Source organism: Geotrypetes seraphini, chromosome 10, assembly GCF_902459505.1.
Source record: "Geotrypetes seraphini chromosome 10, aGeoSer1.1, whole genome shotgun sequence".
Classification (NCBI taxonomy): Eukaryota; Metazoa; Chordata; class Amphibia; order Gymnophiona; family Dermophiidae; genus Geotrypetes; species Geotrypetes seraphini.
In genome coordinates this window covers 89,015,690-89,038,935 of record NC_047093.1, presented here as the reverse complement: position 1 = coordinate 89,038,935, position 23,246 = coordinate 89,015,690, and the positions used below count along the sequence as shown (strand labels likewise).

Here is a 23,246-nt window from a genome sequence, read left to right as displayed (position 1 = left end):
TCTTATATCTGAACCTACTCCACCCAGCACACCTCATGACGTGCTCCTTACTACATCTTCCATCATTATGCATTGCAATCTGGCAATCCCTTGACATACACGCCATAATAATTGCTTCAATTTCAGCTTGCTGCTATCTTGAACTCCCTGTGATTTGCAACAACACAATTACTCCACTACACAGTTTTATCCAGCTATTCCTGCAACATATGTCATCTTGCCATCCACCACTCTACACAACTCCCATTCCAATGTGCTGCCATCCAATATTTCCAGTAAGTTGTTCTAAAAATAACAGTTCCTATACCCTTTGAATGCCATTTCATGCTCCCTTAACGAGATCATCCATTCTCACACATTTCCATAACCAAAAAAATAGGGGAACTTTACTAAGACGCGCTAATCGATTTAGTGTATGCTAATCGATTTAGCGTGCCCTAAATGCTAAGGTTCCTTTAGAATATAATGGATGCCTTAGCATTTAGCATGCGCTAAATCCGTTAGTGCTCCTCAATAAAAGGACCCTATAGTAACATACTATATGACAGCAGATAAAGACCTGAATGGTCCATCAAATCTGCCCAACAGTCGCACTCATTATTAATTTATGATTAAATTGTTTTTCTTTGACATTTCTGGGACATAAACCATAGAAGTCTGCCCAGCACTAACCCTGACCGAGCGATTTTAATGGAGTTAGTAGAATTGGTTATGCTGGAAAAGGTCTGAAAAAAAAAAGCAATCCAATCTTGAAAAAAAAACCTTAAAAATATTTTTTGTTTGGCCTTTTCCATTTCTGTATTTCAAAAGTTCAGCAAAATCATTCAGTAAGCAAAACCAAAACACATGGTCTTCTTCCCTTTCAGGTAAGTAAAGTTAATTCACTTTAATAGTGTTTACAGACTGAATTTTGTTCAAATACTAAACACCACACAGAAACAAACATTCTCCTTTTCCTGCTCTCCTGCAGGCTTCAGTCTGGTCTAGTCAGTTGCACCAAACCAGTAAAGCAATTCAAGATTGAAAACATTGGAAAAACAATTATATAAACTTCCAGCTTGCTTTTAACTTCACAGTTCCTACAGCACAACCACCGGAGAACTTCCCTGGGTTTGGCCTCTATGTTGAACATAGGGCATGGGATCCATCCACTAGAATGATCAGCTAATCTGGATCTCTCCCAAAGAATATCCCAACTGATCTTAACTCTTCTTTCCAGTAGACTTCCTATTGCAAGGTTTCCACACATCAGGTCTGGCATAAAAAAACTTCTCAATATAAGTCCTCCAAAATACTTTTCCTTGACTCATAGCAAAAAAGTGGCCTAAATTCTGGCTTTTCCATTTATCACATTGCTGTTTTCTTAACAAACAGTTCCTTGTTCAAAATTCTGTTTGCATACTGCTTTCAATTTGGTACAAAACTATACAGCATTTTACTTTTCTTTTTTTTGTCAGCCATAAACTTTTAACTGGTTCAAGACATCAATTTCCTCAGGGTCTGGAGCCACTGATTAAATACTAGTGCTGCCTGATTCATGATTTGAATTGATTCATCAATTCACTTCAAGTGAATCGATTTGAATCAATTTGGTTTGGCAAAAAATCGAACTCACCGATTCAAGCCCCATTCACGGCGTTCATGCTTTCCCTCTGCCCCTGCCACCTGCTGGAGTTGTCCCCATCTAAAGTAACTTCCGATTTTGTGAAACCAGAAGTTACATCAGAAGGACTTGGGAGTGCCGAGTGGACGTCGTGCTGGCTCTCTCCCTCACACCGCGAAAACATTTCTCCTCTCCTCCCCAGATTCCCAGTATAAGTTTGAGAATTAGGCAGGGGGGCTGGGGAAGCTGAGAATCGGGTAGGGAGGCTGGGGAAGCTGAGAATTGAGCAGGAGGGCTGGGGAAGCTGAGAATCGAGCAAGAGGGCTGGGGAAAATTATAATCGGGCTGGGGAAGCTGAGAATCAAGCAGGGGGGCTGGGGAAGCTGAGAATCGGGCTGCCAGATTCATGATTCAAATAGATTTACCACGACAAAAAATCAGCCTCCCGATTCGGTTGACTGACCCTCCCCCTCGCCCCTAAAGCAGGAGCGGCAGTGCTGCCTCTTGCTGGCCTGCCGCTCCTGCTTTAGAGGGTGAGTAGGGAGGGTCAGTTGAGAAGTGGCTTCCCCGCATCAATTTACCTAATTTCAGCAGCCTGCCCTGCAGAAGATCACTGGCTTTAGCAATCTTTGCAAGCTGCCATATGTTATCCGTGTTGTCTTCTCTCTGCTGTGGTCCCGCCCCTTCTCTGATGTCAGAGGAGGGGCGGAACAGTGGCAGGGAGAAGACAACTTGGATGACGTATGGCAGCTTGCAAAGATCGCTAGAGCCAGCGATCTTCTGCAGGGCAGGCTGCTGAAATTAGGTAAATTGAATACGCAGGCCTTCAGGGCGGGTGCAGACGTTCAGGGGAGGGGGCCCTGGTGCATAAGTACACGGAGGGAGGGAGGGAAGGGGGTTCAAAGAGACATGTATATGCCGGACTTTGGGGAGGAGAAATAAGGGGTCTAAAAACAGAGGAGAGGGAGAGAAATGGTGGACAATGGGATTTAGGGATGAAAGTTACAGAAAGGGAGAGATGCTGGATGAAAGGGTAGTTGAGAAAAGGTGGATCTGTAGATGGAGATGAAAAAAAAGGAAAGATGCCAGACCTCCAGGGGAGGGAAGGAAAATGGAAGGGGAGGACAGAGATGGCAGATGGATGGTTAGCATGGAGAAAGAAGAAAGAAGGAGACCCTGGCAAGCAAGCTATCAGAAGACAACCAAAGCCTGGGACCACAAGATTTGAACAATAACCAGACAACAAAAAGTAGAAAAATAATTTTATTTTCTGTTTTATGATTACAATATGTCAGATTTGAAACATGTATCCTGCCAGAGCTGGTGTTAGACCGCACATGTGAGCTAGGATTTAACAGAGAGAGGAAAAATCTTTTATGTTTGTTTATTTTGTTTACACCACAGCGCCAGTGTGGTTAGGAGAAGCCAAAGGGTGTGAAGAAGCTATAAAATAAACCCACAAGGATGTTTGAAAAAAACACCGAATTGGGCAGGAAAATTGAATCGAATCGAAAAATCGATTTAGTAGGCTGAATCGAATCAAATTTTTTTTTCCTGAATCGGGCAGCACTATTAAATACTACCATTATTATAGGTAATTAGACTCTCCTCAACTTCCATATCTTCAGAACACAAAGATACGGTCTCTCCCAGATCTTCCCAATCATAGGTTCCTACCTCATAATGTGGTGTGTCAGTCAAGCCCCTTCCCTTTTGTTTACAAGCAGACTGAAAACCCACCTTTTTGATATAGCTTTCAATCCTTAACCCTTCTCCTCTGCCCTCCAACCCAGCCTGCTAATTAACCATTCCCCTTAACTGTATCCATGACATCCTGTTTGTCTATCTTGCCTATTTAGATTGTAAACTCTTTCGAGCAGGGACTGTTTTATTTTTCTTTGTGACTCTGTGCAGTAGTGCTGCCTGATTTCCGATTCAAATTGATTCACCAATTCACTTCAGGTGAATCAATTCGAATAGATTTAACTTTTTAAAAAAATCGGCCTGGCCGATTCGGTGACTGACCCTCCTCCCCGTGCCTTCCTAAAACAGGAGCGGCAGCGCTGCCTCTTGCTGGCTTGCTGCTGCCACTCCTACTTTAGGGGGCAAGGGGGGAGGGTCAGTCAGGAAGAGCTGCAAAAATGCTGGTTCTACCTTGTTCCATGCTTTGGCTGCTTTGGTGCTCTTTCCTGCATCCTCTGGCTTCCCACCCCCCCTTCCCCCCACTCCCTCTGGGCCTCTCACTCTTACCGCAGCCTGCAGCGAAGATCACCGGTGCTCTACGCAATCCTTGTAGGCTGTCACAGTCCTCAGAAACATGTTCCCTTTGACACAATCTTGCCTCTGATGTCAGATGAGGGGCAGGACCGCGTCAGAGGGAACATGCTTCTGAGGACTGTGGCAGCCTACAAGGATCACTTAGAGCACTGGCAGCTAGGCAATTAAAACTAAATCCAGGTGTGCTTCTAGCTCTGATTAGCTCTGTGCTCTTCTGTGTGATGGGCTGGTTTAAACCAGTTTTATGCCTAAGGCTGGCTGAAACTGTTCCAGTTCTGGGCTTAGGTTTTACCTTCTCTAGCTTAGCTGGGATTTCTAGTCCTGATTTTAAAGGTCTAGTCTGCATACTAGGAAACAATAAAGAGGACTTTGATAGTTTAGACCCAGTCTGGGAACTGGTTTTATGCAGTGTTTTCTTTCTGCAGCACCCTAGGTTGTGCACTGGGTCTGCTTCTCTCTTTATCTGCCTCTTGACTGCAGGGTTTCTTCCATGCTCACAGGGTCTTCCCTGTGACAATATACAAGGATGAGTGAAGAACCTACTATAACTTGGTATCTGAATCTATGCCAACTCTGCGGTTGTTGTAAGTGAAGGCATCTAAACATAAGATGGAATGTGGCAGGGCTATGGGAGGGGGCCACATTTCTGGGTTTTGGCTCTATGAAATCTGGTAACCCTAAGTATAAGCTCACCTTTTACTTCACCATGATAACTTCCCTCCTATGTGTGTTATTCATTAAAATAAAATCAAGTAATCCTGCTGTGATGATTGTGAAGACCAAAAAGGTACCTAAGAGGTCAAAAGCTGACTCAAATAAATAGGATGACCCAGAGAGAGGACCGCCTGAAATTTAAAATTCCATCCAAAATGCTAGATAAGTTGCTGTGAGAGGATTTCCAGAGACAGATTATAACTGGTAAAACTTTGCTGGGAAATTGTTGCATCTTGGAAAAAGGGAGACCTAAAACTAAATAGGACTTTATTTTATTTAAAGTACTCTGCTCACTTAAACCTCCCCCCCCTCCTTTATTTTTGTTTTACTAAGCCACAGTAGCCTGGAGCACTACATGCTCTGATGCTATCCCAATGCTCATAGAATTCTATGTTCATTGGAGCAGCATTGGAGCATTTAGCGCTCTGGGCCATGGTAGAAACATCTGCGGCTTAGTAAAAGGGTGGTGATGGGGGTTAGAAAGAGATTTTAAATAGGCTAACATTTCAATGGGCTATTTTAAAACTGCTATAGTATCAGTATAAAGTACAGCTAATAGGTACAGGTAGTCTCTGTTTTAGTGTTTAATTCCCTCTCACCCTCCCCAAAGCTGATCTTTTGATTTATTGGCTCTTCAGCCAATTAGGAAAAGGACATTCCTTTGGTAGGATATTTTTCTGCTTTTTCTTCTCTTTTCTTTCATGAGGTGTGAGTACTTCACAGTATGACTGCAAAACATTGTGTCACAAAACCTGTTGCCCAGGTTACAGCTTCTGTGTGCAGACAGAAAGGGGCTGATTCTCCAAATGGGCATCCCAATTGTAGATGGTGGTAGGCATCCTACTGCTATCTCACAGCCAATTGGGACACACGTTTTTCCAAAAAAAAGAAGGGGGGGAAGGATGCCTACATTGTAGGCATATGTTGCGTGCCTATGGAGATGCAAACTGTAGAGACACATGGATACCCAAAGTGTGGCGTGGGCATGGTTTCTACCAGAAGTGGCCTTGGACATATATCTGGTACATGTCTCCGTAGGCGTGAGACAGATGCCTTAAATGTAGGCCTGTAAAATGCTAGCCTACATTTAAGGTGTCTGTCAGTAAAAGTAGATGCTATTTTCTATAGGATACCAATGCATGATTGACTCGTGATCAGCGGCTGCTTCATAGGTGGCTGCTGAGATCAGTGTCCCTTAGAGAATCAGGCCCAAAATGTTGCCCAGAGGGGGTGATTCCATGTGCAAGCTCTCTTCAGCTTGAATCCCTCGTGAAGGAATGAGAGAGGAGATGGCAAGACTCAGAAGCATCAACAAGAATGAGAGATATATCAATGAAATGCTTCATAAGGCATCAAAGATTTTCATGAGTAAGGAAGAAGAGGCTGTGCTGAGAGAGGACAGCTGGTCTCAGATTATAAGGCCCTGTATGATCGATATTGTGACTCCATCTGTCCTTGACCTGAAGAACTAGTATTCAGTTTTGGAAGTGAAGGAGAGAAGAGCATCCCAAGGAGAGGAAGAACCAAAGCTCTAAATCCCTAAAGTTGCTGGATACCATGACCACAAAGAGGCAAAAGGTAGTGGTGGTTGGTGATTCCCTTCTGAGGGGTACAGAAGCATCTATCTGTAGTCCTGACATGATGTCCCAGGAGCTATGCTGTTTGCCTGATGCCAAAATTCAAGATGTTATAAAGAGCAAGCCTAATGACTATTATTCAATGTTGCTCATCCACATTGGCATTAATGATACTGTTACGTAACCCCTTCAAAAATATGAAAAGTAGTTGCTGATATTGCATGACATTGGCAGTTGGGACTGGTTTCTGAAAGTGAATGGGTATGAAAGAGAGTTGTTTTGGGTTAATTTGAGATAGCAAAGGTTAAATTTAAAAAGTTATAGGAGATTAATTAGAGAAAAGTGAATATGGTTAAAGGGAACGTGTTAATTTTATTTTCCTCAAGGTTTTCCCTTAAGGAAAAGGATTATCTGAGTATCTTTGTAGACTAAAGTGAAAGCTGGGATCTGTAGTTTTAAAATATTCTACTGAACTTATTTTGGTCATTGTTTTTTTTTTTTTTCAGAGAAGTTAGAAAGGAAAATTAGATAATAAAAGAGAATGTTTGTGCTTGAGATTTCTATAGAGTTTAAAAGTAAACTGACAGAAATAATTCTGAAAAAAATGTTGCCTTTTTTATTAAGGTTGACTAGTTCAGTGAGCAGTTAGTTGTTAAGCTGAAAGACTAGCTGAGTGAAAGAATTTTTAATAGTGTGAGCTTTGAGAAGGGCTGTGACAAGCTGTACTGAGTGGAAACATTCTCTGTGAGAGAGAGGTTGCCTTCTGTAATAAAATGTGTTGCCAGAATAGGGAAGGGCATTAGATAGGGCAATTTTTAAATTTAAATTTTATGTTCTGGGGGAAAAATAGTTAATGTCACCAAGGTTCCTGCTAGAGGAGGTAACTCTTTCATGCTATTTTAAATAGGTAGCAGGTGGAGATAATTGCTGATACTTACCTGGAGGAGAAATTATTCCTGGAGTCTGGTCCTGGTCCTATGTTCACATCCTTGGATCTCAGCAGATGCAGCACTGCAGAGTGGGCCTGAAGAAAGAAGAAAGATGGTTTTATTATTATTATTTAGTGTGCACACTTACATTTTCATTTTAAATTATTTTTTGAAGGATAGTGTCTTTAAGAAAAGACTAAGCACTCTGTTTTTCCAAAAGAAGCTATAGTAACATAGTAGATGACGGCAGATAAAGACCCGAATGGTCCATCCAGTCTGCCCAACCTGATTCAATTTAAATTTTTTTATTAATTTTTCTTCTTAGCTATTTCTGGGCAAGAATCCAAAGCTTTACCCAGTACTGTGCTTGGGTTCCAACTGCCAAAATCTCTGTTAAGACTTACTCCAGCCCATCTACACCCTCCCAGCCATTGAAGCCCTCCCCTGCCCATCCTCTACCAAACGGCCATACACAGACACAGACCGTGCAAATCTGCCCAGTAACTGGCCTAGTTCAATATATTTAATATTATTTTCTGATACTAAATCTTCTGTGTTCATCCCACGCTTCTTTGAACTCAGTCACAGTTTTACTCTCCACCACCTCTCTCGGGAGCGCATTCCAGGCATCCACTACCCTCTCCGTAAAGTAGAATTTCCTAACATTGCCCCTGAATCTACCACCCCTCAACCTCAAATTATGTTCTCTGGTTTTACCATTTTCCTTTCTCTGGAAAAGATTTTGTTCTACGTTAATACCCTTCAAGTATTTGAACGTCTGAATCATATCTCCCCTGTCTCTCCTTTCCTCTAGGGTATACATATTCAGGGTTTCCAGTCTCTCCTCATACGTCTTCTGGCGCAAGCCTCCTATCATTTTCGTCGCCCTCCTCTGGACCGCCTCAAGTCTTCTTACGTCTTTCGCCAGATACGGTCTTCAAAACTGAACACAATACTCCAAGTGGGGCCTCACCAACGACCTGTACAGGGGCATCAACACCTTCTTCCTTCTACTGACTACGCCTCTCTTTATGCAGCCCAGCATCCTTCTGGCAGCAGCCACTGCCTTGTCACACTGTTTTTTCGCCTTTAGATCTTCGGACACTATCACCCCAAGGTCCCTCTCCCCGTCCGTGCATATCAGCTTCTCTCCTCCCAGCATATATGGTTCCTTCCTATTATTAATCCCCAAATGCATTACTCTGCATTTCTTTGCATTGAATTTTAGTTGCCAGGCATTAGACCATTCCTCTAACTTTTGCAGATCCTTTTTCATATTTTCCACTCCCTCTTCGGTGTCTACTCTGTTACAAATCTTGGTATCATCTGCAAAAAGGCACACTTTTCCTTCTAACCCTTCAGCAATGTCACTCACATACATATTGAACAGGATTGGCCCCAGCACCGAACCCTGAGGGACTCCACTAGTCACCTTTCCTTCCTTCGAGCGACTTCCATTAACCACCACCCTCTGGCGTCTGTCCGACAGCCAGTTTCTGACCCAGTTCACCACTTTGGGTCCTAACTTCAGCCCTTCAAGTTTGTTCAACAGCCTCCTATGAGGAACTGTATCAAAGGCTTTGCTGAAATCCAAGTAAATTACATCTAGCATATGTCCTCGATCCAGCTCTCTGGTCACCCAATCAAAAAATTCAATCAGGTTCGTTTGGCACGATTTACCTTTTGTAAAGCCATGTTGCTTCTGATCCTGTAACCCATTAGATTCAAGGAAGTACACTATCCTTTCTTTCAGCAACACTTCCATTATTTTTCCAACAACTGAAGTGAGGCTCACCAGCCTGTAGTTTCCTGCTTCATCCCTGTGACCACTTTTATGAATAGGGACCACATCCGCTCTCCTTCAATCCCCAGGAATCACTCCCGTCTCCAGAGATTTGTTGAATAAGTCTTTAATAGGACTCGCCAGAACCTCTCTGAGCTCCCTTAGTATCCTGGGATGGATCCCGTCTGGTCCCATCGCTTTGTCCACCTTCAGTTTTTCAAGTTGCTCATAAACACCCTCCTCCGTGAACGGCGCAGAATCTACTCCATTTTCTCGTGTAACTTTGCCAGACAATCTCGGTCCTTCTCCAGGATTTTCTTCTGTGAACACAGAACAGAAGTATTTGTTTAGCACATTTGCTTTCTCCTCATCACTCTCCACATATTTGTTCCCAGCATCTTTTAGCCTAGCAATTCCATTTTTTATCTTCCTCCTTTCACTAATATATCTCAAAAAAATTTTATCTCCTTTTTTTACATTTGTAGCCATTTGTTTTTCCGCCTGTGCCTTCGCCAAACGTATCTCTCTCTTGGCTTCTTTCAGTTTCACCCTGTAGCCCTTTCTACTCTCCTCTTCTTGGGTTTTTTTATATTTCATGAACGCCAACTCTTTCGCCTTTATTTTCTCAGCCACTAGGTTGAAGAACCATATCGGCTTCCTTTTTCTCTTGTTTTTATTGATTTTCTTCACATAAAGGTCCGTAGCCATTTTTTCGCTCTTTTCAGCTTAGACCACTGTCTTTCCACTTCTCTTATGTCCTCCCATCCTATCAGCTCTTTCTTCAGGTACTTTCCCATTGCATTAAAGTCCGTACGTTTGAAATCTAGGACTTTAAGTAACGTGCGGCCGCTCTCCACTTTAGCCGTTATATCAAACCAAACCGTTTGATGATCGCTACTACCCAGGTGAGCACCCACTCGAACATTAGAGATACTCTCTCCATTTGTGAGGACCAGATCCAATATCGCTTTTTCCTTTGTGGGTTCCATCACCATTTATCTGAGCAGAGCCTCTTGAAAGGCATCCACAATCTCCCTACTTCTTTCCGATTCCGCAGACAGAACATTCCAGTCCGCATCCGGCAGGTTGAAATCTCCCAACAGCAGAACCTCCTCTTTCCTTCCAAACTTTTGGATATCCACAATCAGATCCTTATCAATTTGCTGCGATTGAGTCGGAGGTCTGTAGACTACACCCACTTACTTGTGTTGAAGGTGAAGTAATTCCTTTGGTCCGCACCTGATTTACCTGAAAGAAAAAACAGGGTAAAGCAATTTATTCTTGTTTTAATAACACAACACTTATTAATTAATGAAGGAGGGGAAAATATCGAATAAGTCTTCTAGGAGGTTTGCTGGGGTAACCAACCAAATATACCCCCTCTTTTACTAACGCATATTGTGGGTTATAGTGCCAGCAGTAGCGGTTACTGCTCTGACGCTCAAAGGAATAATATGAGCATCGGAGCAGTTACTGCCATTGTCGGCGCTAAAACCTGCGCTATGTGTTAGTAAAAGAGGGGAATAGTGAAATATTTCTATTGAGAAGAACAGCAATCATAGTTAATTGGTTAATTTTCTTAGGCTTCGTTGTCTTTGTAAAAAAAAAAAATAGAGAAACACATTTATGTTAAACCATTTTATTAGAAAAAAAAATTAAATTTATTTGTCATATATTTCAATGCAAATAAAATGGTGTTAATTGCACTTACCTGACAGAGGTCTAACTCTCTAATTTTATTTCACCCTCATAAGCAATTAATTGGATGAAGTAAATCTTGATGTTAACCTGGTCTTCTCTTAAGGAGAATTCTCACTGGAGAACCCTCAGTGTTATTACGTCTACCTAGAGAAAGTGTCAGAGCAGTTCTACTGAGAACGGATTTACACTACCAACTTTAGGTATAACCATCTAACATTGTATATGTTTACATTTATTCTGAAATGTGCTGAATCACCAAATCTTGGCCATTACCAAATCTAGGCTATGTTCAATAAAACATTAAAATGGAATAAACTAGAAAAGAATTCCAATTATTTTACAGAAAAGAACCATTCAATCCAGAAAACATTCAGCCAACATTCTGGTAATAGTATATCAACTCTGTCATCTCCCGTCATTCTGTGCTTAAAAATTTAGGCGCTTATATACTAATGCATGCTGTAATCATAGCAATATTTGTACACAATGTTAGAATTAGTGTATAGTGTCCACATTTTTGTACCTAATTTTTTTTTGCCTTTCTTAAATCTATGTTTATGCTTTTTTTTCATTATATCTTAATTATCTTATCCAGTTTTTTTAATTTTGGGCTAGCAGTTTCTATCAGTGGGCTTGGATAGAACCAGAGGTTATCCATTTGGTGACAATATTCAGATAAGTGGATAGTTATTTAGATAAAGTAAAAATAGCAAAAAGGCAAATCTCTCCTCTATATAGCCCTCAGAAGTTCCAGAGACCTTTTACCTTTAGATAGAACGGATTTTTATCTTATAATTTTTATCTTATAATTCTTTTTTTTCATGTTTGTCTTCCCTCCCAATGTTTTTACCTTATATATTAAATTTAATACAGATTGTAACCTTTAAATAATCTTCCTGTTGTTTCTATATTGTATTTATGAATTTATTTATTAATTTTTTTTTGAAACACTGTATGTCTATTTAATAACTTACCTATGTTTTTAGATATTTGTAACCATTTTGTATATCGCCTAGAAAGGCGATTAATCAAACTATATAATAAACTTGGAAACTTGGAAACATGGGTGAGAAACAAACATATCAACCTCCATCCAGATCAAAAACTTCTTAAGATAAACTACACACAAACAGGCAAGAACTCTTGATTCCCATGCTTCAACTCAAAAGCTAAACAGGAAAACATGTCTAACACTAGGGGCTCCTTTTACTAAGCTGCACTAGCGTTTTTAGTGCGCGCTAACCCCTGCGCTATGCGGAACATATGAACGCCAGCACTATGGAGGCGTTAGCGTGTAGCGCGCACTAAAACCGCTAGCGCAGCTTAGTAAAAAGAGCCCTAGCTGTTATTATATTTTTTAATTTTCACATTGTCCTTTTAGAGTGCTTCCAATTGTAGTTCATGTCGGAAGAATCTTTAAGAGCTACCACTAGGTGTCAGCACAGGAGAATGGTTACACATCTTTATGACACTAGGGTGGCATGGTCTTGCAACCAGAAGCTTACCTACATAATAAGAGTTCTAAAGAGAAACACATATATTGACCTTTTGACCTCGGCTATGATTTATCAGCTAGTTCATATCACTTGATTCTTGAAAATCTGCAATTTTAACATCCAGCCAATCTCACTTCAGCAAGGATTCCTGCTTCTATGCCTAAACAGAGGCTGAAATGTTGAAAAGGTACCTAGGAAAAGGAATTGGAAGCACCGGCACAAAAGGTCATACATACATGCTATCAAGAATGTCCTAACACGTTTGGTTAACTACAATTCATGTTAATATAGCCAAAGTATTTGTTCCTTCCAAGAAAAACTTCTGACTAACATTTCTCCGTGAGTCAGTTAACAGAGTACTGTCTGCATACCCCATTAATATGTCAGCTAATCATAGCTAATAGTTATTTCATCAGGCACCATCAATATTCTATGACATTTTGACTTTGAACTGTCACTTTTAACATGACGGATGAGGTTCCAATTGTGTGGATATCCAAGGAAGATGACTGGAAATAAACTTCTTCCCCACACCTCTTATACAGAATGAAAGAGATGTTTTTCCCATATTAAATATGCTTAGTGAAATCTAAAGACAGCTATAAAGCCAGGTATTCTCTTTCCCCCTCTCCCTCCCATAAAGCTGCTTTATTGCCATATTTTCAATTGTAATGTTTTTGACAGACCAAAATGGTTTTCCTGGATCTAAATGTATGAAAAGAAGAAATGGTTGCTTCAAATGGAATGCAAATGGAAAAAAAGTAAACAGTAAGTGATCTATTAGGACCAAGGTTTATTTGCTACTATGGTAACCATGTCATTACAGAGAGGCTAGAAGTCAAAAACCATTCATTAGACTAATGGAGAGATAAAAAACCTTGGTAAGGCAGATCTTAGACTGAAGCACGTAATTTAAGTGGCAGCATCTGACAAATGAGAAAATGGTTTACTGTTAGAAAACCATTCCAATAGGTGCCTTACCTGTCTAGAAATCATTTCATTTCTAGTACAGTGAAGGATGCATTTATCATATGGAGAAAGGTCTGGGATGAGAATACTATAGAACTATATAAAAACCATGTAGACATAATTGCTCTCCATCAAGATTTTTTTTTCCATTTTAGTGTTTTGGTGGATCTAGTCTTTGTAAGAAAATATTATGCATGAATTGTTATATGTTGAGTAGTTCCAAGTCTGGTAGATTCTAGGAACATCAGAAAAGTGATAAATAATACTTTCCACTGCTAAAAGCTAGGGTCATCAATCTAATGTAGCAGTGCTCCCTCAACTGGCTTCAAAGAGCAAAACTGCAAGGGCTGACATCAGATATATGCAACAAAATAGGGTAGTCCACTACAGCTCAAGCCTAACCAAACTTTTGTCCTACATGATGTCAGCAATTATGGATGGGGGAGGGAGAACAGGGGAAGATACTGATTTGCTTGGATCCCTCAACCTGAAAGGTATTCTGCTGTCCAAGGCTGGGTAGCAAACTTACCTTCCAGCATAATCCTAAACCTGGCAATTTATTTAGTAAAGTTTGTTATAGCACCTTTCAACAGATATCAAAACAGTGTACAAGCAGCAATCACATCCAATGTATTTAACAAACTCAAATAACAATATAGTGAACTGGGTAAGAGAGAATTAACATAAGAACATAAGAATAGCCCTATTGGGTCAAACCAATGGTCCATCAAACCCAGCAGCCCGTTCCCTTGGTGGCCAATCCAGGTCACCAGCACCTGGCCAAAACCCAAGGAGTAGCAACACTCCACGCTGCCGATACAGGGCAAGTAGTGGCTTCCCCCATAGGTCTGCAGTTTAATTCCTATGGATGAATGAGGAAAGTGTTTCTGATGTTATAGTGGGTGATCATCTGGCATCCAGTGATCACCACATGGTGTTGTTTAATATTAAGACTGGTATAGAGAGGGTTCATTCGAAAGTGAAGGTTCTAGACTTAAAAAAGCTTTATTCAGATAGGGGATTACATCAAGGAGTTATATGAATCTGGAAGAATTAGGAAAGCAGTGGGCAAAACTGAAAGGATCTATTGTAAGAACAACAAAACATTTTGTAAGGAAAGTAAGTAAAACTAAAAGGAAAAGAAGGCTGCTTTGGTTCTCCAACGTAGTAGATAAAAAGGTAAGGAAAAAAGCGGTTAATTTTTACAACCTACAAAATATTGCAGAAAGAGGAAGACAGGAAAAAATATCTGGAGTTAAGAGAAGCTGGTCAAATAGTCAGGAAAGCAAAAATGCAAATGGAAGAAAAAAACAGCTAACTTGGTAAAACAGGGGGACGAGACATTTTTTAGATATGTTAGTGATAAGAAGAAATGCAAGAGTTGTAAGGCGAAGGTGAGAAATATGTAGAAGCTGATAAAGATATGGCAGAATTGCTTAACAAATATTTCTTTTCTGTGTTCACAGCTGAAGAGCTGGGAGCAGGATCAGAGAAGACAAACACAAATAGGGATGGAGGTGTGGTAGACTCTGAACGATTTTCAGAGGACTGTGTTCATGAGGAGCTAGTTAAATTAAAGGTGGACAAAACGATTGGACCGGATGGTGTACATCAAGGGTACTGAAGGAACTTAGGGAAATTTTGACAGATCTGTTGGCTGACCTTTTCAATGCTTCTCTAGAATTGGGAGTGGTATCAGAGGCCTGGAGAAGGGTGGTTGTGGTCCCTCTCCACAAAAGTGGAAATAAGGAAGACATTGGGAACTACAGGCTAGTAAGTCTGACTTCTCTGGTAAGTAAAGTAATAGAAATGCTTTTAAAGCAGAGAATAGTGACGTTTCTGGAATCCAGTTGATTATAGAACCCGAGGCAACATGGATTCACTAGAAGCAGGTCTTGTCAGACCAATATGATCAATTTCTTTGACTGGTTGTCCAGAGAATCGGATAGGGAGAGATTGCTAGATGCAGTGTATTTATATCTGAGCAAAATCTTTGACACTGTTTCACACAGGCATCTAATAACAAAATTGAGTGTTCTTGGTATGGGCCCCAAAGTGACAGACTGGGTCAGGAACTGTATGAGTGGAAGGCAACAGAGGGTACTGGTAAATGGAGATCACTCTGAGGAAAGAGATGTTACCAGTGGTGTGCCGCAAGGTTCAGTTTTTGGACCTGTTCTTTTTAACATTTTTTGTGATATTATTGAAGGGCTCTCTGGTAAGATTTGCCTCTTTGTAGATGATACCAAAATCTGCAAAGGAGTAGATACCCTGATTGTGTGGATAACATGAGGAAGACCTAACGATGCTTGAAGAAAGGTCTGGAATTTGGCAGCTAAGATTTAATTCTAAGAAATGTAAGGTCATGCATTTGGACTGGCAAAACATGAGGGAACAGTGCAGTTTAAGGGGTGAAGAACTTTTGTGCATGAGAAAAGAGTGGGATTTGGGTATGATAGTATGTGATGATCTTAAGGTAGCCAAACAGGTTGAAAAGGTGACGGCGAAAGCTGAAATGATGCTTGGATGCATAGGGAGAGGAATAACCACTGGGGAAAAAAGTAGATATTGATGCCACTGAATAAGACGCTGGTGAGACCTTATTTAGAAAATTGTGTACAATTCTGGAGACTGCACCTTCAAAATGATATGGTCTAGAGGAAGTCTACTAAAATGGTAAGTGGTCTTTGTCATAAAGCGTATGGGGACAGGAAAGGCAGGATAAGGGAGATATGATAGAGACATTTAAATACCTATGTGGCTTAAATGTGCATGAGGCCAGTTTCAAAAGAAAAGAAACTCTGCAATGAGGGGGAAAAGGATGAAGGTGAAAGGGGATAAATAAACTAAGAAATACTTTTTCACAGAAAAGGTGGTGAATATATGGAATGGCCTCCTGGGGTGGGTGGTGGAGACAAATAGAGGGGCATAATAAAAAAAAAGTCTAAGTCTCCTTATGGCCTAAGGCCTTAAATGTTGAAAGTAGAAGCAGGAAAAATGTCCGTTATCAAAAAAAATGTCTAAAAGGAGTTTTTTTTTTTATAATGGCCTGCCTCTGTTCAGCTGTTTAAATGACCAGACCACCACTAAGTCTAAACTTATACCATAATCAACCTAAAAAAAGCCAAACGCCTAAAACAAGGGCTTTTAGGCAAAGGACAAGCCAGTCCTTCGTCTAAAACCTGGATTCTGTAACCGGTGTCTATCAAAAACAACACCGGTTATAGAATCCACCTCCCCCCCCCCCACCTACAACAATCGGGGCAGAAGGGAGCCCAAGGCCTCCTGCCCCAGAGACCCGCGACTCCCACCGACAACATCAGGCCAGGAGAGAGCCCAAGCCCTCCTGGCCCCTCCGATTATGATCAGGGCAAGAGGGAGCCCAAGCACTCTTGCCCCAGTGAACCCGAACCACCCCCCCCCGCCGATTACAATCGGGCAGGAGGGAGCCCAAGCCCTCCTGCCCAGTGGCACCCCCCTGCCGATTACGATCGGGCAGAAGGAAGCCCAAGCCCTCCTGCCCGGCTGCACCACCCCACACACACCAATTACGATCGGGCAGGAGGGAGCCCAAGCCTTCCTGCCTGGTGAACCCCCTACCCCCCACCCCCACTAAGATACAGGCAAGAGGGATCCCAGGCCCTCCTGCCCTGGACGCACCCCCCTCCCACGATCGCCTCCCCGAACCCCCCGATCTCCTCCACTGATTCGTGAGACCCTCCCCGCTGACCCTTTGACCCCAATCCCCCTCCCCGTACCTTTAAACGATGTCCGGAGGGACGGGTTCCAAGCCCGTCTGTCCGGCAGGCCAGCCATCCTATGAATGGCTGGCCTTAGGGCCTGATTGGCTCAGGCACCTCAAACCCCGCCCACAGGTGGGGCCTGAGGCGCCTGGGCCAACCGAAATCGGCACAGTAGCCTTAGGCCCCTCCTGTGGCACATGAAACTCTCCAATGCATCCCCTTGTCCAGTTCAGTTGTGAGAAAGGGTTTACATGTGTGCTATGTTTTTGATTACTTTTGTAAAACGATGGGACTGCTTTGATTTCACATCCTAGTGTAATTATGTCTGGGGTTAATTTCTCATAGGCTACTAGCTGATTTTCAGATGGTAATGGACTTTTGGTCACTAATACCATATCCAAATCTGAACAATGAACAGAAGAGGAAAAGTTTTGTAACCCTGTGTCAATTTAATTAAGACATCCAATCTCACCAAGAAAATAGTTTCTAAACATTTTATCATGGCAGATGAAATGAGTATAACAGTTTCGTAAAGTACTGGATCAAAGTACAGAAACATCACTTATCCATTTTTCCCTTTAGTTTCTGAATAAGACACAAAGTTTGTACCACAGAAGGATTAACTGCATTGAGTACACTATGAGCTGTTATATTAACATTCATGCGTTATTCACACAAAAATGAGGCAAGACTAAGAACAGAAGTGAACACTGTTTCAGGACCCATAACTCTATAAGATAAAATACTTATCTGTTCATGTAATATACTGTTATGGATTTTGTACAATAGATGGACAAGAAACTGACATAGATTTGAATGTTATATTTGCAAAGCACATATGGTATTCTTCAAGACAAAATTCTCAGTGCATCTATACTTCTTAATCAGGACAACCTTGGACTTTTCTAGAAACACATTGCATGTCCTCAGAATTCAATGACCTAATTGCTATATTAGTTATGTGCACATCATTGACCTTTCTATTAAGTATAGTGGCAGATAAACTGAAAGACCATAATATGACTGAGGGGTCATAGAGAATGACACGGTGACAGAATTTGTCACCATCCCTGCCCCTTCAGATAACCGCAGGAGACCATCCCGTGTCATTCTTTAGTGTCTATCTCAACCTCAGTCCTTCTACACCAGCATTCTTCAATGCAAGGCTTGAGGGTCAGTGGCTTTGCCTATTCATACTCTGATTATTCCTTCTCTCCTTAAAGAATGACATGAGGACGGTTTCCTCATACTCTCATACAGCTATCTATATTTCACTGCAGTCTTAAAAGAGGAAACACAAGCAATAATTTTCTTTTCGGGGTATAGAGGCCATGTTGGCTTATCTAGACTGGATTTTGTTGATGTTTTATGATGTATTTTATTTCAGATTCCAAACACCTGTGCTGCAAAATTTCTTTCTGAGCAGTTTTGTTTTTCCCTGTGAATTGCCATGATAAGAATTTTTGGATAAATTATTTCAGTACAAATGCAGAGTGTTCCATCCACTGATTTCCTCTGTCTATGTACAGTATACTGACAAATCACTATCATTTTATCTTTAAATCATTTTTATTGTTATTACAAAACCACCATTACAACAGCATCATAAAGCAATATTAACCAATCTCCATAAGCACAAAAGAAACAGTATACAAGCTCATTTCAAACAAACTCTTGTCAACTTTGTAGTGGCATCCTAATACCCTCACCCTCCCCTTATCCCATCCATTCCCCCCTCCCCTCCCTTTTCTAGACAACTGCTGAGGAAGATATGAACAAAGTCAATATCCAAAGCTCTTGATGATCAGCAATTCAATATATGGTTTCTTGCCCTATGAGGCAGTGTCACCCAAAATGGCTTCCATGTTTGAAATTTATGTCCTAGTTCTGAAGACATATTACGCACATCCAAATGCTATAGATAGAGGATTATTATACAGGTCCTGGACCTGATGGGCCACCGCATGAGCGGACTGCTGGGCGCGATGGACCTCCGGTCTGACCCAGCAGAGGCACTGCTTATGTTTTTATGTTCTAGGTAATCATGTTGGACCACCACACTGAATATGTTGGAGGGTCAGGAGAAAACCATACACATAGAATAATCTTCATGGCAAGTAATACTGCTTTATTTTAAAAACTTTGTAGCCCTAGCATCATTATATTACTCAAGTAGTCTCCAAATAATATTTTAGGATGTGCCAAAATGACAAAGTTCCATCCTCGAGATATCTACTGCAACAGTTGGCACCAAAATGTATTATTGCACAAATCCAAAACATGTGTCCCAAAGAAGCCGCTTGTTTACCACACTTGATACAGCTGCTGTCTATGGTCAGGCCTATTTTTCATGTTTTGCTCAGGGAAATATATAGTCATAGGACAAATTTATATTCTTTGTTTCCAATGAATTGGATACTTGGAATACTTTCATATGCCTTTAGCATATAAACAGATCAACTCCCCATATATAGGTACTTGTATCTCCAAGATGTCGCTAGATGACCGTAATCTCATTCATTCACAGTATCTCATTCAGTCACAGTATTTATAATGAAAAGACAGAGGAACCTTATCCTGTGCTCCAAATGTACATGTCATTAAAATTGTCTTGCACGTCTTCCATCTAATCCTGCCAAGGCAAAGACCTGATAATTGTAAATATGCAAAAAAATGTCCTTCGAGAGTTGAAACTCCAGATTTTAAATCAGAAAAGAGTTTAATTTGCCTCAAGTACCTGCTGAACAAATTTAAGACCATTGGACTCTCATTTCTAAAACATTGCACATTCATTGCCTGGTGGAAATGCTGGATTACCTTTAATTAGTAAGTGTGGTGTTGTGCGAAAGGAGAGATGGTGTCTCCTACATATTCACTTCCAAACAGATTTACCTGTAGAGATTATGAAGTTGTTCCTCTTATCCAATTATGCAAGTCCACTGGTGGAATGAAGGTAACAACTCACCTGGGTGAAGCTTAATATGCAAAGTTCTACATCTGGCACAGAAAAGTAGTTGCTGTGACATAACTAGTCATTGAGGTGACACATCCCAAGGCAGTAGTCATATGCCTAAGACTTAGCAGATCTTGGCCTCCCATATCTGTCGGGATACTGAGCATTTGAATTGATAAACATAGGTGCTTACCATTCCGCTCGAATCATTGAACATATCTCTCATCTATTCTGGTTAGATATAGCGGTAAAATCTGGAAGACATATAACAAAGGTGGAACCATAATCATATTATACAGATGAATCTTGCCTAACAGAGACAGGGGATAAGAATGCTACAAAGTCTCACATGGATGTCTCCCAACAGAGGACGAACAATGATCGCATATAATTTGGATAAATCTGCCAATATCAGAACCCCTAAATAATGAAGAGCCTCCCTCTCACAAGATAAAGGAAAATTACCTCAACATCTGGAAGTACTGGAAGTGCTTTAGTCTTGTCCAGATTCGATTTATAGCCTGAGAGGGGTGATCTGGAAAACTATAGACTGGTGAGTCTGACCTCAGTACTGGGAAAGATGGTAGAGGCACTGATAAAGGACCACATCATTAAGTACCTTAACGGACACGATCTGATGAGGACCAGCCAGCATGGCTTCAGCAAAGGAAGATCTTGCTTGATGAACTTGCTGCACTTCTTCAAGGGAGTAAACAAGCAGATAGACAAGGGTGACCCGGTCGACATTTTCAGAAGGCGTTCAACAAGGTTCTGTATGAACGACTACTTTGAAAAATTGTGAGCCATGGAATCGAGGGTGAAATACTCACGTTGATTAAAAACTGTCTGGAGCATAGGAAACAGAGAGTGGGGGTAAATGGACAATACTCGGACTGGAAAAGTGTCATCAGTGGAATGCCGCAGGGTTTGGTACTTGGACACGTGCTCTTCAACATATTTATAAATGATTTGGAAATTGGTACGACAAGTGAGGATATTAAATTTGCAGACTATCCTAGGTTATTCAGAGTAGTGAAGACACAGGAGGATTGTGAAGATCTGCAGCGTGACATAAACACGCTTGAGAAATTGGCCGCGACATAGCAAATGAGGTTCAATGTGGATAAGTGTAAGGTGATGAATGGCGGTAACAAAAATCTTATACACGAATATAGGATATCCGGGGCATTACTTCGAGAGACGCCCCAGGAAAGAACTTGGGAGTGCTGGTCGACAGGTCGATGAAGCCATCCGCGCAATGTGCGGCGGCGGTGAAAAGGGTGAATAGGATGTTAGGAATGATTAAGAAGGGGATCACAAACAGATTGGAGAAGGTTATCATACCGCTGTACCATAGTAACATAGTAACTTAGTAACATAGTAGATGATGGCAGATAAAGACCCAAATGGTCCATCCAGTCTGCCCAATGTGATTCAATTTAAATTTTTTAATTTTTTCTTCTTGGCTATTTCTGGGCAAGAATCCAAAGCTTTACCCTGTACTGTGCTTGGGTTCCAACTGCCAAAATCTCTGTTAAGACTTACTCTAGCCCATCTATACCCTCCCAGCCATTGAAGCCCTCCCCAGCCCATCCTCCACCAAACGGCCATATACAGACACAGACCATGCAAGTGTGCCCAGTACTGGCCTTAGTTCAATATTTAATCTTATTTTCTGATTCTAGATCCTTTGTGTTCATCCCACGCTTCTTTGAACTCAGTCACAGTTTTACTCTCCACCACCTCTCTCGGGAGCGCATTCCAGGCATCCACCACCCTCTCTGTAAAGTAGAATTTCCTAACATTGCCTTTGAATCTACCACCCCTCAACCTCAAATTATGTTCTCTGGTTTTACCATTTTCCTTTCTCTGAAAAAGATTTTGTTCCACGTTAATACCCTTCAAGTATTTGAACGTCTGAATCATATCTCCCCTGTCTCTCCTTTCCTCTAGGGCAGGGGTGTCCAATGTCGGTCCTCGAGGGCCGCAATCCAGTCGGGTTTTCTGGATTTCCCCAATGAATATTCATTGAAAGCAGTGCATGCAAATAGATCTCATGCATATTCATTGGGGAAATTCTGAAAACCCGACTGGATTGCGGCCCTCGAGGACTGACATTGGACACCCCTGCTCTAGGGTATACATATTCAGGGCTTCCAGTCTCTCCTCGTTCACCTTCTGGCGCAAGCCTCCTATCATTTTCGTCGCCCTCCTCTGGACCGCCTCAAGTCTTCTTACGTCCTTCGCCAGATACGGTCTCCAAAATTGAACACAATACTCCAAGTGGGGCCTTACCAATGACCTGTACAGCATCAACACCTTCTTCCTTCTACTGACTATGGCCTTTCTTTATACAGCCCAGCATCCTTCTGGCAGCAGCCACTGCCTTGTCACACTGTTTTTTCACCTTTAGATCTTCGGACACTATCACCCCAAGGTCCCTCTCCCCGTCCGTGCATATCAGTTTCTCTCCTCCCAGCATATAAGGTTCCTTCCTATTATTAATCCCCAAATGCATTACTCTGCATTTCTTTGCATTGAATTTTAGTTGCCAGGCATTAGACCATTTCTCTAACTTTTGCAGATCCTTTTTCATATTTTCCACTCCCTCTTCGGTGTCTACTCTGTTACAAATCTTGGTATCATCTGCAAAAAGGCACACTTTTCCTTCTAACCCTTCAGCAATGTCACTCACAAACATATTGAACAGGATTGGCCCCAGCACTGATCCCTGAGGGACTCCACTACTCACCTTTCCTTCCTTCGAGCGACTTCCATTAATCCCCACCCTCTGGCGTCTGTCCGACAGCCAGTTTCTGACCCAGTTCACCACTTTGGGTCCTAACTTCAGCTCTTCAAGTTTGTTCAACAGCCTCCTATGAGGAACTGTATCAAAGGCTTTGCTGAAATCCAAGTAAATTACATCTAGCATATGTCCTCGATCCAGCTCTGTGGTCACCCAATCAAAAAATTCAATCAGGTTCATTTGGCACTATTTACCTTTTGTAAAGCCAGGTTGCCTCAGATCCTGTAACCCATTAGATTCAAGGAAGTATACTATCCTTTCTTTCAGCAAAACTTCCATTATTTTTCCAACAACTGAAGTGAGGCTCACCGGCCTGTAGTTTCCTGCTTCATCCCTGTGACCACTTTTATGAATAGGGACCACATCCGCTCTCCTCCAATCCCCAGGAATCACTCCCGTCTCCAGAGATTTGTTGAACAAGTCTTTAATAGAACTCACCAGAACCTCTCTGAGCTCCCTTAGTATCCTGGGATGGATCCCGTCTGGTCCCATCGCTTTGTCCACCTTCAGTTTTTCAAAGTTGCTCATAAACACCCTCCTCCGTGAACAGCGCAGAATCTACTCCATTTTCTCGTGTAACTTTGCTAGACAATCTCGGTCCTTCTCCAGGATTTTCTTCTGTGAACACAGAACAGAAGTATTTGTTTAGCACATTCGCTTTCTCCTCATCACTTTCCACATATTGGTTCCCAGCA

General features: G+C 41.6%; 1 pseudogene; it reads right to left on the bottom strand.

Annotated features, from left to right (window-relative positions):
- Positions 1-3,974: 3,974 nt before the first annotated feature.
- LOC117368537 overlaps positions 3,975-23,246 on the bottom strand; it is a 59,071-nt pseudogene continuing 39,799 nt past the window's right edge.